Genomic DNA, 18598 nt, shown 5'->3' with positions numbered 1-18598 from the left:
TAGTCAGTTGTTGGCCTCTCTCTCTCCTTGTTTGGTTTCCAAGTCTATCTCTCTGCTCTCCTTTGCTGCTCCACAGCCAGTGAACCCATGTTTCATTACTGAGTTCCTGGACACTATCATAATCCCATTAGATGTGTATAATTTCTCAGGTGAATACTTGCATTTTAACTGGAGATTCCTGACATCCTGAAGTCTTACAAACCCAAAGCAGTAAGTCTACAATGATAGAATTTTAGCTTCCCAGATGGATAGTAGGCTGAGCACCTCTCAGATAAAAGGGGAAAAAAAAGTATTGTATTTTGCATAGCTATGAAGTCCTCCCTTTTGAAAATTTTATTTTATAGGCAATGTGCTTATTAATTTGGATTTGGAATCAGACTACCTGGATTCAAATTATGTTTCTGTCATTTAGCAGTTATGTGACCTCAAAAAAGTTATTTCACCCCTTGAAGACTCAGATCCTTATTTGTAAGCTGAGTAATAAGTACTTATAGAATTGTTATAAAAAATAAATGAAATACTGACTGCAAAGCACTTACAACAATTCCTGCCATCCAGTTCAATCTTAGTAAAAGTGTTTATACTATCATCACTCTTATTTATGGAGTGCAACACCATGCCATGTAAAAATATTTTCTTTAAATACAGAAGTAACTTTAGTAAATAGTGAGATTATACTCCTGTATTAGGCATTTTCTAATATTTACATTCCTTCATGTCCCTTTATGTTACATGGATAAGACAGCTGTGGTACATATAGACAATGGAGTATTCAGATCAGATCAGATCAGATCAGTTGCTCAGTCGTGTCCGACTCTTTGCGACCCCATGAACCGCAGCACGCCAGGCCTCCCTGTCCATCACCAACTCGCAGAGTTCACTCAGACTCAAATCATCGAGTCAGTGATGCCATCCAGCCATCTCATCCTCTGTCGTCCCCTTCTCCTCTTGGCCCCAATCCCTTCCAGCATCAGTCTTTTCCAATGAGTCAACTCTTTGCATGAGGTGGCCAAAGTACTGGAGTTTCAGTTTTAGCATCATTCCTTCCAAAGAAATACCAGGGCTGATCTCCTTCAGAATGGACTGGTTGGATCTCCTTGCAGTCCAAGGGACTCTCAAGAGTCTTCTCCAACACCACAGTTCAAAAGCATCAATTCTTCGGCGCTCAGCCTTCTTCACAGTCCAACTCTCACATCCATACATGACCACAGGAAAAACCATAGCCTTGACTAGACGAAACTTTGTTGGCAAAGTAATTTCTCTGCTTTTGAATATGCTATCTAGGTTGGTCATAACTTTCCTTCCAAGGAGTAAGCGTCTTTAATTTCATGGCTGCAGTCACCATCTGCAGTGATGTTGGAGCCCAGAAAAATAAAGTCTGACACTGTTTCCACTGTTTCCCCATCTATTTCCCATGAAGTGATGGGACTGGATGCCATGAGCTTCATTTTCTGAATGTTGAGCTTTAAGCCAACTTTTTCACTCTCCACTTTCACCTTCATCAAGAGGCTTTTGAGTTCCTCTTCACTTTCTGCCATAAGGGTGGTGTCATCTGCATATCTGAGGTTATTGATATTTCTCCTGGCAATCTTGATTCCAGCTTGTGTTTCTTCCAGTCCAGTGTTTCTCATGATGTACTCTGCATATAAGTTAAATAAACAGGGTGACAATATACAGCCTTGATGAACTCCTTTTCCTATTTGGAACCAGTCTGTTATTCCATGTCCAGTTCTAACTGTTGCTTCCTGACCTGCATACAGATTTCTCAAGAGGCAGGTCAGGTGGTCTGGTATTCCCATCTCTTTCAGAATTTTCCACAGTTTATTGTGATCCACACAGTCAAAGGCTTTGGCATAGTCAATAAAGCAGAAATAGATGTTTTTCTGGAACTCTCTTGCTTTTTCTATGATCCAGCGGATGTTGGCAATTTGATCTCTGGTTCCTCTGCCTTTTCTAAAACCAGCTTGAACATCAGGAAGTTCACGGTTCACATATTGCTGAAGCCTGGCTTGGAGAATTTTGAGCATTACTTTACTAGCGTGTGAGATGAGTGCAATTGTGCGGTAGTTTGAGCATTCTTTGGCATTGCCTTTCTTTGGGATTGGAATGAAAACTGACCTTTTCCAGTCCTGTGGCCACTGCTGAGTTTTCCAAATTTGCTGGCATATTGAGTGCAGCACTTTCACAGCATCATTTTTCAGGATTTGGAACAGCTCAACTGGAATTCCATCACCTCCACTAGCTTTGTTCGTAGTGATGCTTTCTAAGGCCCACTTGACTTCACATTCCAGGATATCTGGCTCTAGGTCAGTGATCACACCATCGTGATTATCTGGGTCGTTAAGAAGTTTTTTGTACAGTTCTTCTGTGTATTTTTGCCATCTCTTCTTAATATCTTCTGCTTCTGTTAGGTCCATACCATTTCTGTCCTTTATCGAGCTCATCTTTGCATGAAATGTTCCTTTGGTATCTCTGATTTTCTTGAAGAGATCCCTAGTCTTTCCCATTCTGTTGTTTTCCTCTATTTCTTTGCATTGATCACTGAAGAAGGCTTTCTTATCTCTTCTTGCTATTCTTTGGAACTCTGCATTCAGATGTTTGTATCTTTCCTTTTCTCCTTTGCTTTTCACTTCTCTTCTTTTCACAGCTATTTGTAAGGCCTCCCCAGACAGCCATTTTGCTTTTTTGCATTTCTTTTCCATAAGAATATATTCCACTATCAAATGGCAAAGTTCAACAATGCAATACTGCAATTATTTCTGCACCAGTGTAATACCTTTTTACAGGTATTTACCCATCCTACCTTTCTAGCTAAACAATTTTACTGTATATTTCACAGAAATGAAGACTACTCTATTTTGTTATTAAATAATATTAAAACATTAGAACCAGTGATAAAGGTGACTTTTCTCTTTTTGGATACGCCATGCAGCTTGTGGGATCTTAGATTTCTGACCAGGGATTGAACCTGGGCCCATGGCAGTGAAGGCACTGAGTCTTAACCACTGGAGAGCCAGTGCAGCCTTTCTACAATCTTCTGTGACCAATGCATCACACTGGCAACATTCTGAGTGAGCACTTGCCTCTGGTTTCCCTTTTCAAAATGGGATGCAAGGATTTCATTATTGTATTACAACTCTAGCCATAGTTTCAAATACACAATGTAACCTGCAACAAAAACTCTAATCGCAGTTGAATAATTTAATATGTCATTTTAACTTCTGATATGAATTTGCAAAGATTACAAATGCTACATATCACAGTTCTTGGCTACATGCTCACTAAACAGGTTTGTCTTGTATTCAGCAACATGCGGTCTGAAAAATTTCAGTTCTTTTAAGCTCTACTGAGCCCTATAGGTAGAGCCCCACATCTATAAAAAATAAAATTCCATTTAAGCCCAGGAAGACACAATACTGATTCATTAGGTTTGGAAACCCTTCGGGGGAAATGGTCTTGCTTCTTTGAGTCAATTGCTCTATGTTTTTTGGCAATTACACACTTACAACCAATATAAAAAAAAAAAAGACTATTTCAAAAGTTATTATAAAATTTAAGCAATAGAGGCATTAAAAAAGTTGAGATCTTTTCTTTACAGGGATAATGTAGTGAGCATCTTTCCAAACCTTCTTCTGGGAACATAGAAAATTTAAGTACATATATCCTTCAAAAACAACAACAACAACAAAAACCAACCCCAATTGAGTTCTACTATATGTATGATTCTGCAGTATTTTTCTTTCTACTCAATAATATAGCATACACATGGGGAAAAGGGATACAATCCGAATGAGGACTTTTGATGTCTATTTTGAACATTCCCCCCCAGACAAGTTGTACCAATTTATATTCCTCAGCAGCAGAACATCAAGCTGCCTGTTTCCACACATGCGTGTCCTTTTCAATGCTTACTCCATTATATAGCTAAGTCATCATTTGGTTTTAACACCCTGATACTGCTTACACACACACACACACACACACACACACACACACATTATTTTTCATTGAAAATTTGTATAAGGGTTTCCAAATAAAGTCATCTAGTCAAAGGACATGCATATTTTAAATATCAATGGGGAAAGCTAAATGGTCTTCTAAAAAATGTACCAATTTATACGTCTAGTAGTATATAAGTGTATCTTTCTTATCCTGCCAATATTAGTAACACTGCTTATTTTTGCAATTGGGTAAATGAAAAATTATCTCACTTTCCTGATTATGAGAGATGCTGAGTATTACCTTTATGTTTATTATCTATTCATATTTAAGAACTGGCACTTTAATTTTTTTAATTATTGGTATTTAGATCTCTGATTGTTAAGAGCATTAGCCCCTACCTGGGATTCTCATATCTTTACTTGTAAAACGAGGGTAAAAACAGTACATTACCTAAAATGGCTGTTGTAAGGATTACACGAGAAAATAAATGATAAATGGTTTATGGTTTAATATAGTGCCCAGAACATAGCAAAGAATATTTTCAATATCTGCTGTTATTATATGTGATGTTATTACTCTGATATGTTCCAAACATGTCACTCCAGCCTTTTATTTTGCTTTTTAATGTATGGTTTCTTTAAACGATTAATAATACATGAAAGTGAAAGTGTTAGTCACTTAGTCGTGCCTGACTCTTTGTGACACCATGGACTGTAGCCTAACAGGCTCCTCTGTCTGTGGAATTCTTTAGGCAAGACTACTGAAGTGGATCATATTCTCCAGGGGATCTTCCCAACTCAGGGATCAAAACGGGGTCTCCTGCATTGCAGGCAAATTCGTTACTGTCTAAGCTACCAGGGAAGCCCTATAATAATACGTATATACTCATTTATGCCAATATTTTTCTTATGTACTATAGTAAATGTTAAAGACAATCTATCAGGCAGATAGAAAAAAACATCAGAGGAGCATGTGCATTTACAAAAATGAATGAAGAGCAGTGAAAATGTGAAATATGCAGGCAAATAGAAAAGATTTTCCTGTTATTTAAGTCTCTTTAAAGATAACTGATAATTAAACAACACAGTGTAGTGTTAAAGATATTGTTGTTTAGTTGCTAAGTCATATCTGACTCTTTGCAACCCCATGGACTGTAGCCTGCCAGGCTCCACTACCATGGAATTTCCCAGGCAAGAATATTGGAGTGAGTGATCATTTCCTTGTCCAGGGGATCTTTACAACCCAGGGAACGAACCCTCATCTCCTGTGTCTCCTGTACTGGTAGGTGGATTCTCTACCAGTGAGCCACCTTGAAGGCCTGTTAATGATATTTTGTTGTTCAGTTGCGTCCTATTCTTTTCAACCTCATGGTCTGCAGCACGCCAGGCTTCCCTGTCCTTCACCATCTCCTGGAGCTTGCTCAAACTCATGTCCATTGAGTTGGTGATGCCATGCAACCATTCTGTCCTGTCATCCCCTTATCCTCCTGCCTTCAATCTTTCCCAGCATCAGGGTCTCTTTTAATGGTCAGGTCTTTGCATCAGGTGCCCAAAGTATTGGAGCTTCAGCTTCAGCATCAGTCCCTCCAATGAATATTCAGGATTGATTTCCTTTAGGATTGACTGGTTTGATCTCCTTGAAGTCCAAGGGACTCTCAAGAGTCTTCTCCAACTCCACAGTTCAAAAGCATCAGTTCTTCGGCACTCAGCCTTCCTTATGGTCCAACTCTCACATCCATACATGACTATTGGAAAAACAGTCATGTCCATAGCTTTGACTATACTGGACCTTTGTTGGCAAAGCAATGTCTCTGCTTTTCAATATGCTGTTAATGACATAAGCAGATGTAAAATACAAAGTTTCCTCAAAAAACTAAAAACTGAACTACCATATAGCAATCCCACTTCTGGATATATATTGAAAATAATTGAAATCAAGAACTCAAAGAGAGTTGAACTCACATGTTTGTTGTAGCAAAAACAGTCAAGATATGAAAACAATCTAAGTGTCCATTAATGGAGGAATGAATAAAGAAAATGTGGTATACACATATACTGGAATATTAAGCCTTAAAGAACAGAAGAAAATTCTGCCATTGTGACAATATGGAGGAACCTAGAGGACATTATGCTAAGTGAAATAAATCAGATGCAGAAAGACAAACATTGTATGATATTGCTTATATGTGGTATGAACTTACAGAAACAGAGAGTGGGATGGTGGTTGCCAGTGGCTGAAGGGTGGGGGAAATGGGGAGCTGTTGGTCAAAGGGCACCAACTTTCAGTTATAAGATGATTAAGTTCAGGGGATCCAACATATGGCATGGTGACTACAGTTAATAATACTATGTGCTGTGCTGTGCTTAGTTGCTCAGTCGTGTCCAACTCTTTGAGACCCCATGGACTGTAGCCTGCCAGGCTCCTCTGTCCATGGGGATTCTCCAGGCAAGAATACTGGCGTGGATTGCCATACCCTCCTCCAGGGGATCTTCCCAATCTGGGATCAAACCCAGATCTCCTGCATGGATGGATTCTTTACTATCTGAGCCATCAAGAAAGCTGCTATGAGTTAACATTTTAACCATATTAAGAAGAAAATGGCAATTATGTGAGATAATATATTATTGCAAAATTCAGACTTAAATTGAAGACAGTAGGGAAAAATCACTAGATCATTCAGGTTTGACCTAAATCAAATCCCTTACGATTATACAGTGGAAGTGACAAGTAGATTAAGGGATTAGATCTGACAGAGCCTGAAGAACTACAGATGGAAGTTTGTGATATTGTACAGGAAGGCGTGATCAAGACCATTCCCAAGAAAAAGAAATGCAAAAAGGCAAAATGGTTGTCTGAGGAGGCCTTACAAATAGCTATGAAAAGAAGATAAGTGGAAGGTAAAGGAGAAAAGGAAAGATACACTCATTTGGATGCAGAATTCCAAAGAATAGCAAGGAGAGATAAGAAAGTTTTCTGAAGTGATCAATGCAAAGAAATAGAGGAAAACAACAGAATGGGAAAGACTAGAGATCTCTTCAAGAAAATTAGATACCAAGGGAACATTTCATGCAAAGATGGGCACAATAATGGACAGAAATGGTATGGACCTAACAGAAGCAGAAGATATTAGAGGTGGCAAGAATACACAGAAGAACTATACAAAAAAGATCTTCATGACTCAGATAACCACAATGGTGTGATCACTCACCTAGGGCCAGACATCCTGGCCAGCCAAGTCAAATGGGCCCTAGGAAGCATCACTACGAACAAAGCTAGTGGAGGTGAAGGAATTCTAGCTGAAGTATTTCAAATCCTAAAAGATGATCCTGTGAAAGTGCTGCACTCGATATGCCAGCATATTTGGAAATTTGGAAAACTCAGCAGTGGCCACAGGACTGGAAATGGTTAGTTTTCATTCCAAGCCCAAAGAAAGGCAATACCAAAGAATGTTCCAACTACCGCATAATTGCACTCATCTCTCACTAGAAAAGTAATGTTCAAAATTCTCCAAGCCAGGCTTCAATAGTACGTGAACTTCCAGATGTCAAGCTGGATTTAGAAAAGGCAGAGGAACCAGAGATCAAATTGCCAACATCCTTTGGATCATCAAAAAAGAGAGTTCCAGAAAAATATGTACTGCTTTATTGCCTATGCCAAAGCCTTTGTGTGGATCACAACAAACTGTGGAAAATCCTTCAAGACATGGGAACACCAGACCACCTTCCCTGCCTCCTGAGAAATCTGTATGCAGGTCAAGAAGAAACAGTTAGAACTGGACATGGAACAACAGACTTGTTACAAATCGGAAAAGGAGTATATCAAGGCTGTATATTGTCACCCTGCTTATTTAACTTACATGCAGAGTACATCATGTGAAATGCCAGGCTGGATGAAGCACAAGCTGGAATCAAGATTTCTGGGAGAAATATCAGTAACCTCAGATATGCAGATGACACCACCCTTATGGCACAAAGTGAAGAACTAACGAGCTTCTTGATGAAAGTGAAAGAGGAGAGTGAAAAAGTTGGCTTGAAACTCAACATTCAGAAAACTAAGATCATGGCATCTGGTCCCATTACTTCATGGCGAATAGATGGAGAAACAATGGAAACAGAATATTTTTTTGGGCTCCAAAATCACTGCAGATTGTGATTTCAGCCATGAAATTAAAAGACGCTTACTCCTTGGAAGGAAAGTTATGACCAATCTAGACAGCATATTAAAAAGCAGAGACATTACTTTGTCCATAAAGTTCCATCTAGTCAAAGCCTTGGTTTTTCCAGTACTCACGTATGGATATGAGAGTTGTACTATAAAGAAAGCTGAGCACTGAAGAATTGATGCTTTGAACTGTGGTTGGAGAAGAATCTTGAGAGTCTCTTGGACTGCAAGGAGATCAAACCAGTCCATCCTCAAGGAAATCAGTCCTGAATATTCACTGGAAGGACTGATGTTGAAGCTGAAACTCCAATACTTTGGCCACCTGATGTGAAGAACTGATTCACTGGAAAAAACCCTGATGCTTTGAAAGATTGATGGAGGGAGGAGAAGGGAAGAACAGAGGATGAGATGGTTGGATGGCATCACTGACTTGCTGGACATGAGTTTGATTAAGCTCCAGTAGTTGGTGATGGACAAGGAAGCCTGGTGTGCTGCAGTCCATGGAGTTGCATAGTTGGACACGACTGAGTGACTGAACTGAACTACCTCAATGTAGTAAACATTTTCCAACATATACATTTATCAAATAATACCATAAACCTTAAACTTACATAATGTCAGTATATGTCAGTTATGTCTCATAAAACTGGAAGAGTAGGAAAAAAAGAAATCAATAAAAGATATCTGGAAAATCTCCAAATATTTGGAAATTTAACACCACTAAATTAATATGAGCAAAAGAAGAAAGCAGAAGAGAAATCACAAAGTACTTTGAAGTGAATGAAAATAAAGACAGCACAGCAAGATCTGCAGTATGTCACTAAACCAGTATTAAGGGGAAATTTATAGCACTAAACACTTTATTAGAAAAGAAGAAAGATTTCACATGAATGATCCTAAGAAACTCGACCTATAAGAGCAAATAAAATTTAAAATAAGTAGAAGAAAGGAAACAGTAACAAAGAGGAAAGCAATGAAGTAAAGAACAGAAAAACAGTAAAAATCAATAAAACCAAAAGTCAGTTTCTTTGGGAAGAACAGTTTTAAAACTAATAAACTTCCAATTAGAATGGTTATTTTTTAAAAAAGAGAGAAGACAGAAATTACAAATAACAAAAATGAGACAGTTAACATCACAACAGATTTTACTGATATTAAAGGGATAATAAAGGAATGTTATGAAAATTTCATGCCAATATAATAGATAAGTTAGATGAAATGAACAAATTCCTTGGAAGCCACAAGCAACCAATGCTAATTCAGAAGATAAGGAAACTGAATTGTAATTTTAAGCCTTCTAAAAAACCCTGAAAAACTTCAGGTAAAAATGGTTTGAATGATGAATTCTACCAAAAATTTAGAGAAGAAATAATAACAGTTCTACACAAACTCTTGAGAAAATAGTCCATGAAGCCACATTATATACATCAGATTAGACCAAGATATTATGAAGAGAACTATAGACCAATATTCTTCATGAACACAGATATAAAAAATCTTAACAAAATTCTAGAAAATCAAATTCAACAGTAGATTCAGATTATGCTTTGCCCGATACAGAGTTCACTCAAATTCATGCATTTTGAAATCATGTCTCTGCTTCATGATATCCAAAGAACCATGAAAAGATACGACATGATTCTGACATGGACATGTTTCAGTGAACTAAGTATCTCTCAAAGTGAGGACTACAGACAGAGTAAAAAGATAAAAAAATCATGATCAAGTAGGATATATTGCAGGAATGCAAAGTTGCTTTAATATTTTAAAATAAATCAGTTTAATTCAGCAGATTAATAAACAAAAAAAAGGAAAACCACATGATCATCTCAATAAAAGTAGAAAAATATTTAACAAAATCCAATATCCATTCCCGATGCAAACTAGGAACAGAAGGAAGTTTCTCAATGTGATAAAAGGCATCTACAGAAAACGTACAATGAGCATCATACTAACAGTTCAAGACTGAATGCTGAGTTATTGTTACCATCTTTCTAAATTCCATATATATGCGTTAGTATACTGTATTGGTGTTTTTCTTTCTGGCTAACTTCACTCTATATAATAGGTTCCAGTTTCATCCATCTCATTAGAACTGATTCAAATGTATTCTTTTTAATGGCTGAGTAATACTCCATTGTGTATATGTACCACAGCTTTCTTATCCATTCATCTGCTGATGGGCATCTAGGTTGCTTCCATGTCCTGGCTATTATAAACAGTGCTGCGATGAACACTGGGGTACACGTGTCTCTTTCCCTTCTGGTTTCCTCAGTGTGTATGCCCAGCAGTGGGATTGCTGGATCATAAGGCAGTTCTATTTCCAGTTTTTTAAGGAATTTCCACACTGTTTTCCATAGTGGCTGTACTAGTTTGCATTCCCACCAACAGTGTAAGAGAGTTCCCTTTTCTCCAGACTCTGTGGGAGAGGGAGAGGGTGGGGAGATTTGGGAGAATGGCAGTGAAACATGTATAATATCATGTATGAAACGAGTCACCAATCCAGGTTTGATGCACGATACTGGATGCTTGGGCTGGTGCACTGGAATGACCCAGAGGGAGGGTATGGGGAGGGAGGAGGGAGGAGGGTTCAGGATGGGGAACACAGGTATACCTGTGGCGGATTCATTTCGATATTTGGCAAAACTAATGCAATATTGTAAAGTTTAAAAATAAAATTAAAAAAAAAAAAAAAAGACTGAATGCTGTTCTCCTAGTAGCATTGTTCCTCCAAGACAAAGATATCTACCCTCACCACGTCCATTCAACATTGTATTGCATTCTAGCTATTGCAAATGGTGAGAAAAATGAATAAAAGGCTAACAAGACTGGAAAGAAAGAAAAAAAAAAACCTGTCTTTGCTCATAAATTTTCTCACCACCTATTTAGAAAATCCTATTAATATCTACAAAAAACTATTAGAAATAATAAGCACATAGGGCTAACTAGGTGGCAGAATACAAGATCAACATACAAAGGTCAACTGTATTCTATACACTGCTGCTGCTGCTAAGTCACTTCAGTCGTGTCCGACTCTGTGTGACCCCATAGACAGCAGCCCACCAGGCTCCCCCGTCCCTGGGATTCTCCAGGCAAGAACACTGGAGTGGGTTGCCATTTCCTTCTCCATTCTATACACTAGCAAACAACAATCATCAGTTTCAGTACAAATGTATGAATGAGAAAGCAATAAAGAATACAATACTTAGGAAAGTGATATAAGATGCACAAGACCTGTAAACTGAAAACTATAATATACTGCTGAGAAAATTAAAGACCTAAATTTAAAAAAAAGGACACATACACACACATAGCAGTTATGGGCAGAAGACTTGATATTGGGCAGAAAATTTGATATTAAGATGTTAATTATCCCCATATTGATTTACAGATTCAATGTAATGTCAATCAAAATCTCAGGAGACTTTTTCCCTGAGAAATTGAAAAACTGATCCTGAAATTTACAGATAATGTTAAGGACCTAGAATGGCCAAAATGATGTTGGTAAAGAAGAATAAAGTTTGAGGATTTATACTACACTAATTCACTATTCATTATAAACCAACAGTAATTAAAACATGTAGTACTGCCACAAAGGTGGGAAACAGATCATTGGAACAGAATAGACAGAGAAGAAGTATACTCACCAACACACATATTGTTGGGAATTATTATAACTCAACAATAAAAAGACAAGTAACTCAATTTTAAAAATGGGTAAAGGATCAAAGTGGATAAATATCCAAGCAAGATACACAAATGGCCAGTAAGCACACAAAAAGCTCAACCTCATCACGTACCAGGAAACTGTAAACCACAGTGTGCGAACACTTCATACCTATTAGGATAGCGACAATAGAAAGGACAGGTAATAACAAACACTGGTAAGTTTATGGAAAGACTGGAATTCATACATAGCTGACGGGAATGTAAAATAGTACAAATGCTTTAGAAAACAGTCTGGTTGTTCCTCAAATGGTTCAACAAAGAGTTCTATTTCTAAGTATATTCCATTTCTATGTATATTTTAATAGGACAAAAACATGTCCACACAAAAACTTGTATATGAACGTTCACAGCATTGTTATTCAAAATAGCCCCAAAGTAGAAATAACTTGAAAACATACCAACTGATGACTAAATGAAATGTGGTGTATCCATACAATGAAATATTATTCAACAACAAATGAAGTACTGATAGATTCTACCATATACTTGAACCCTGAAAACACAAGCCAAGTCAAACAAGCCAGTTATAGACTACTATGTAATAATATTATATGATTGCATTTATATGAAATGCTAAGAATAGGCAAATATGAGATAAAATGAGTCATTTCTTAGGGCTAGTGAGATTGGAGAGTTGTGGCTAAGGCAGGTTGCTTCTTTTTAGGACAAAGAAAATGTTCTAAAATTGTGGTGATGCATGCACAACTCTGTGAGTGCACTAAAAGCCACTGAATTGTACACAGTAAGTGAATTACTGCCTAGTAAAGCTGTTAATAAAAATAAGGTGTTTTTTGGCAGTCCAGTAGTTAGGACTTTGTGCTTCCATTGCAGGGAGCAATGGTCAGAAATGAAGATCCTGCACGCTGCGCGGCATGGCAAAAAACAAACCACCCCCACCCCCCAAAAAAGTACAAATTCAATGGTTTTGACACTTGTCTTCTCCATTTCACACAATGTGTGCAGAAAATTTTAAACCACAAAAAATATCCATAGGAAATGTTTAAGTGACATAATATGCAAAATGCACAGTATCAGATGCCTCTTCTCTGAACAGGCCAATAGTTACACTTTGAGTGTGCAGCCTTGAGGTTGGTTTTAATGTCTCTTCATGGCTATAAAACTGGATACCACTTGAAAAACTGGGTCATTTTAAGCTGTTACTGTTAATATGCTGTGTGCATCTGTCTTATTTCTCATTAAGAAAGGTAGCTGACGGACCATTTAACTTTTAAGCTTGATTTTCTTCCTGGCTGCTCTAAGAGCTTGTGGGTCTACTTTAGTCATTTCTATACCCAGTGAATTCTGCGTTTCTAGATGGTCCATAACTCTCTTTCTCTTAATTCTCCAATTTCATTATCAGCCTAGGTTCACAAGGAAGGAAAGGAGCTTCAATTTGGGGATATGTCTGTCTTTCTGTGTAAATATTAAGAAAGGCAGTTCTACACACAGAAAAAAAACAAATTAAGAAGAGATACAAATAAGTCAATTAAGAATTCTCTAAAAAGAATGAAATATTTCTTTTTATGAGTTGTTGCTCTGAAATCCATGCTGCCCAGCTATTGCTAAATGCTAAGGTAAATGCTAAACACTAAATCTTAAGCTAAGGTAATATGTATAGGTGATGTGTATATATATATATGAAAAGAGATGATAATGTCCAGAGTAAAGTTCACTTGAGGTCTGGGCAAAGCAACACTTTTATTGCCCTAATAGCAGCTAAGCTATGAGAGTCAGTGGGCAAAAAGTAAACATTTCTTGAATGAAAAGAGGAAGCAAGCATCTTCAGCAGAGCAAGGCCAACTGAAAAGGCCAAACTTAATACGATGAAAGACTGACTGGTAAGCTCCTGCCAAATAAGTGGCTAGAAAAGATCCTGTCATGTTTTACTTTATCTTTAGTCAAAGGCATTCCTTACATGAGCTAATTTGGTGGCCACTGCAACATTTTTCTTTCCATGTATTATATTTGTGTTTTAAATTATGTAAAGTGAAATATAATGGTCCTTTTGTTTGTTAGTTGGGTAATGATATAAACAGAATATTGAGACTTTCAGTGTAAGGAATTCATGGACACAGCACAACTTATGAGGTATATACACAGAGGAACAAAGACTGGTTAGGAAATTACACTAGTTCTTGTTTAGTTGTGAATACTGTACAATGCAGTGATGAGCTAGATGAGGGGAAAGGGAAGGATGAAATGAAAGGGAAATGAAAAATGGCTTCCAATATTTCTGATTTGAATGACTGGGTGAATGATGGTAACACCATCTGAGATAAACAGAAAACTAAGAACAGTTTTAGGGAAGAGAAGATAGTTTCTGGTTTGCGGTGCCATTGGTAGAGCACCCAGGGGAAGATGCACTAGGCGGTAATACACGCACGTGAGGCCCAGACCCCAGGATGTAGAAGTGCTCAGCTTCTAAACGGTAACTGAAGTAGCCAAAGTAGGTGAAGAATATGCAGAGTGAGAACTAGGGCTGAGCATGGAACCCTAAGAAATATCAGCATTTAAAGTGGCCAAGGTGAAGAAGAGTTCTCAGAAGAGATGGTATAGGAATAGTTAGAATATAGAGAGAACCAGAAAAGTTTTAGGAGTAAGTTATCAACAGCAAACGTGGACAAAAACTGGGTGACACAAACACTGTTAAGTATCTACTGGATTTATCAATTAGAGGGACCGAATGAGAGGTTTAGTAGAGTAGGATGGCCTGAAGCCAGACTGTGGCAGATTAAGGGTAAATTACAGGTAATAAGGTAGAGACAGCTGTCCAGAGTCACAAAAACATCTTTAAGTTTAGGGAGACTTGTACATATTTAAATAAAGATTGGAGGGAAAAGAGGGTAGTATGAGAAGATTCTGAAGACAAAGTGGGGATAATTGATGGAGCAAGATCCAGAGGATACAGGCAGAATTGAAAGGAAGCAGTTACCAAATTAAAAAAAAAAAATCAAGAAGGAAACTGTTAAAATAATAATTCAGGCTAAGCAGAAAGTGTCTTGAACTAGGGAGGTGGCAGTGTTGATGGAAAAGATGCCTGAAAATTACATTATGAAAGAAGACTGTTCCTGCTTCGTGGAGTCAAAGGTAATTGAACTTTTCTAGGCTAAAATGATTGGGGCCATGATGATATCTTTGTAATAAATAGTGAAATTATGAGGAAGAGTTGGATTTGAAGAGTCAAGCAGGTATGATTAAGTTTGGTTTGTGACAAGACTGGGGGGATGGTCAGACAGCCATGTGGCAGAGATTACAAGGTTTGAGATAAAGATCTAGGGGTTTATCAACTAGAATTTAAGAAACCTGTGCTGTAAATATGAATGCAATAGCTGAGGAAAGAAATACAGGGGAAAGAAGTCAACAGCTGAAGATTCTGCCTTGAACCCAGGGGGTAGATAGAAGATTAAAAAAAAAAACACCCAGGACTACACTGGTGGTCCAGGGATTAAGTCTCTACACTTCTGTTTGAGTATTAGATTCAATCCCTGGTCGGGTAACTAAAGATCCTACATGCCTTGCAATGCAGTCAAAACAACAATAAAACAAACAAAAACCAAGCAAACCCCAAACAACAAACCAAACCAGAAAAATGAAAAGTATGTATCTTAGCAGCGATGGAGAGAAACTTGTATCATTCAACATTATAAATGAATAATATTTTTAATTATGTGTGCATCAGCTAAATACGACATCCTTTCATGTGATTTTTTGAGTTATGCAATACACTCCAAGCATCCAATAACTGAAAACTGATTAAATCAACCAAATAGAATATTTTATAATTGTTAAAACAGCATTATAAAAGTAGTATTACTGACATGCAAAATAGTTCATAATATGTTAAATGAAAAAAGCAGTATGATTTTGTTTTACAATATATACAAAACGTCACATACATCTTTATACATACTCCTGAGCACACAGAGCAGGGTTTGGAAGGATACGCAGCCAGGCTAACAGTGCTTATCTCTTGGTGGCCAGGGTTTTAAGTAGTTTGATTTGTATGTAGATTTTTGTAGTAGGCAGGAAACAACATTTTCTTGTAGTTACCAGTCACTCTACATCACCTACTTCAATTCACTGTGCAGATTTAGCAATACTTTATATTTTTATTTATGATTTGCTTGTCCTAAATTTATCTCTCTCATTCACTCTTGTATCCTCAGCACTCAGAATCTGCTTCAGTAGAATGGGCCCTCAATAAATATTTTTAAAGTAAAAGATAATAGGTAATGTTTTTTAACAAGAAAATAAACACTAAAAGCTTAATTTATTGTTAAGCACGGTCATCTTTCTCCTCAGGTCCTCTATTTTTGAAGTAATCAAATGTGTTAGCGGAGAAGGCAATGGCACCCCACTCCAGTACTCTTGCCTGGAAAATCCCATGGATGGAGGAGCCTGGAAGACTGCAGTCCATGGGGTCGCTGAGGGTCGGACACGACTGAGTGACTTCACTTTCACTTTTCACTTTCATGCATTGGAGAAGGAAATGGCAACCCACTCCAGTGTTCTTGCCTGGAGAATCCCAGGGACGGGGGAGCCTGGTGGGCTGCCGTCTCTGGGGTCACACAGAGTCGGACACAACTGAAGCGACTTAGCAGCAGCAGTAGCAGCAAACGTGTTAGAAGCACAGGAAAATGGAGATGCAGTCTACTGGCACCCTTGTGAAGAGCCTGACTCTGAGGAGGGCCAAATACTTTTCTGCGCTGCCTCGTGAGATACCTCACAAGGCCCAGAGTAGCCTGGGATTGCTGCACAAGAAAAACTGAATGTAATAAGTTACTACAACTGATTTTTACAAAAGAATCATCCCACAGCACGCACAAATCTTGTGTCCTCCAAGCAAGCTCCTCGTGATGCTCTATACTTACTTCAATGTCATTGTTGAGGACAGTTTTGGGATCCTCTTTGAGGATGCCTTCAGAAGATGTTGAATCTTCTGACATTCCCAGTGATGGTGACTCTTCAGTGTGAGCAGTAAGTGTAAACTTTAAGTGTTACAGTTGTGTGCTATATGTACTCAGATGCTCAGTTGTGTCTGACTCTTTGCAATCCTATAAACTGTAGCCCACCATGCTCCTTTATCCATGAGATTCTCCAGGCAAGAATACTGGAGTGGGTTGCCATTTCCTCCTCCAGGGGATCTTCCTGACCCAGGGATCAAACCCATGACTCTTATGTCTCCTGCACTGGGGCGGATTCTTTACCACTAGTGCCACCTGGGAAACCCTAGTATTATGGTTAAGGTCAGTAAATATGTTGGTTAGTGAGATATTTGATCTCGTTTGATCTGGTTTGATTGAGGAGAAAAAACCAGTCAATCCTAAAGAAAATCAGTCCTGAATATTCATTGGAAGGATTGATGTTGAAGCTGAAACTCCAATCTTGGCCACCTGATGCAAAGAATCAATGAGACTCATTTGAAAAGATCCTGATGCTGGGAAAGGTTGAAGGCAGGAGGAGAAGGGGATGACAGAGGATGAGATGGTTGGATGGCATCACTGACTCTATGGACAAGAGTTTGAGCAAGCTCCGGGAGTTGGTGATGGACAGGGAGCCTGGTGTGCTACAGTCCATGGGGCTGCAAAGAGTTGGAATATTTATACAAAAAAAAAAAAAAATATATAAAACAGTGAGACTTTTGTGAGTCTGGTTCTTTAATTGACTTATTTTTAACAGACAATTTACCAAAAAATTCATCATTTTAAAGTGTTCAATTTAGCAGTCTTTGGTACATTCACAAAGCCGTACAATCATCAACCCTACTAAATTCCAATCATCCTCATAAAGAATCCCATCCCCATTAGCAACCACTCTCCATATAGCCAATTCCTACTGAAGAACTTCTCAGGTGCTTTAAACATTATTAAAGAAATGTTCCTCCATACCCTTTCCAGCATTTATTGTTTGTAGACTTGTTGATGAGGGCCATTCTGACTGGTGTGAGGTGTTATCTCATTGTAGTTTTGGTTTGCATTTCTCTAATAATGAGCAATGTTGAGCATCTTTTCACGGAGAAGAGGGAAGATTCTTGCACTGTTGGTGGGAATGTAATTTGATACAGACACTATGGAAGATGGTATGGAGATTCCTTTAGAAACTAGGACTAAAACCACCATATGACCCAGCAATCCCACTCCTAGGCATATACCCTGAGGAAACCAAAATTGAAAGAGACACATGTATCCCACTGTTCACTGCAGCAATATGTACAATAACTAGAACATGGAAGCGACCTAGATATCCATCAACAAATGAATGGATAAACAAGTTGTGGTATATATACACAATGGAATATTATTCAGCCATAAAAAGGAACACATTTGAGTCAGATCTAATGAGGTGGATGAACCTAGAACCTATTACAAACTGAAGTGAGTCAGAAAGAGAAAGAGAAATACCGTATTCTAACACACATATACAGAATCTAGAAAAATGGTACTGAAGAATTTATTTACAGGGCAACAATGGAGAAACAGACATAGAGAACAGACTTACGAACATGGGGAGAGGGAGGGAGAGGGTGAACTGTATGGAAAGAGTAACATGGAAACTTACATTACCATATGTAAAATAGATAGCCAATGCGAATTTGCTGTATGGCTCAGGAAACTCAAACAGGGTCTCTGTATCAACCTAGAGGGGTGGGGTAGGGAGGGAGATGGGAGGCAGGTTCAAAAGGGAGGGGATATATGTATACCTATGGCTGATTCATGGTGCAGTTTGACAGAAAACAGCAAAATTCTGTAAAGCAACTATCCTTCAA

The 18598-nt window shown here is 38.1% G+C and overlaps 1 protein-coding gene across 1 annotated transcript in view; it reads right to left on the bottom strand.

The window, feature by feature from the left end:
* Positions 1–18598, bottom strand: part of ITFG1 (integrin alpha FG-GAP repeat containing 1) — a 308679-nt gene that overhangs the window by 79304 nt on the left and 210777 nt on the right. The window lies entirely within an intron of this gene.

Source organism: Bos mutus, chromosome 18, assembly GCF_027580195.1.
Source record: "Bos mutus isolate GX-2022 chromosome 18, NWIPB_WYAK_1.1, whole genome shotgun sequence".
NCBI classification, from domain to species: domain Eukaryota; kingdom Metazoa; phylum Chordata; class Mammalia; order Artiodactyla; family Bovidae; genus Bos; species Bos mutus.
Note: the sequence above shows the minus strand (reverse complement) of the source record. Positions and strands in the feature narration are given on the sequence as shown.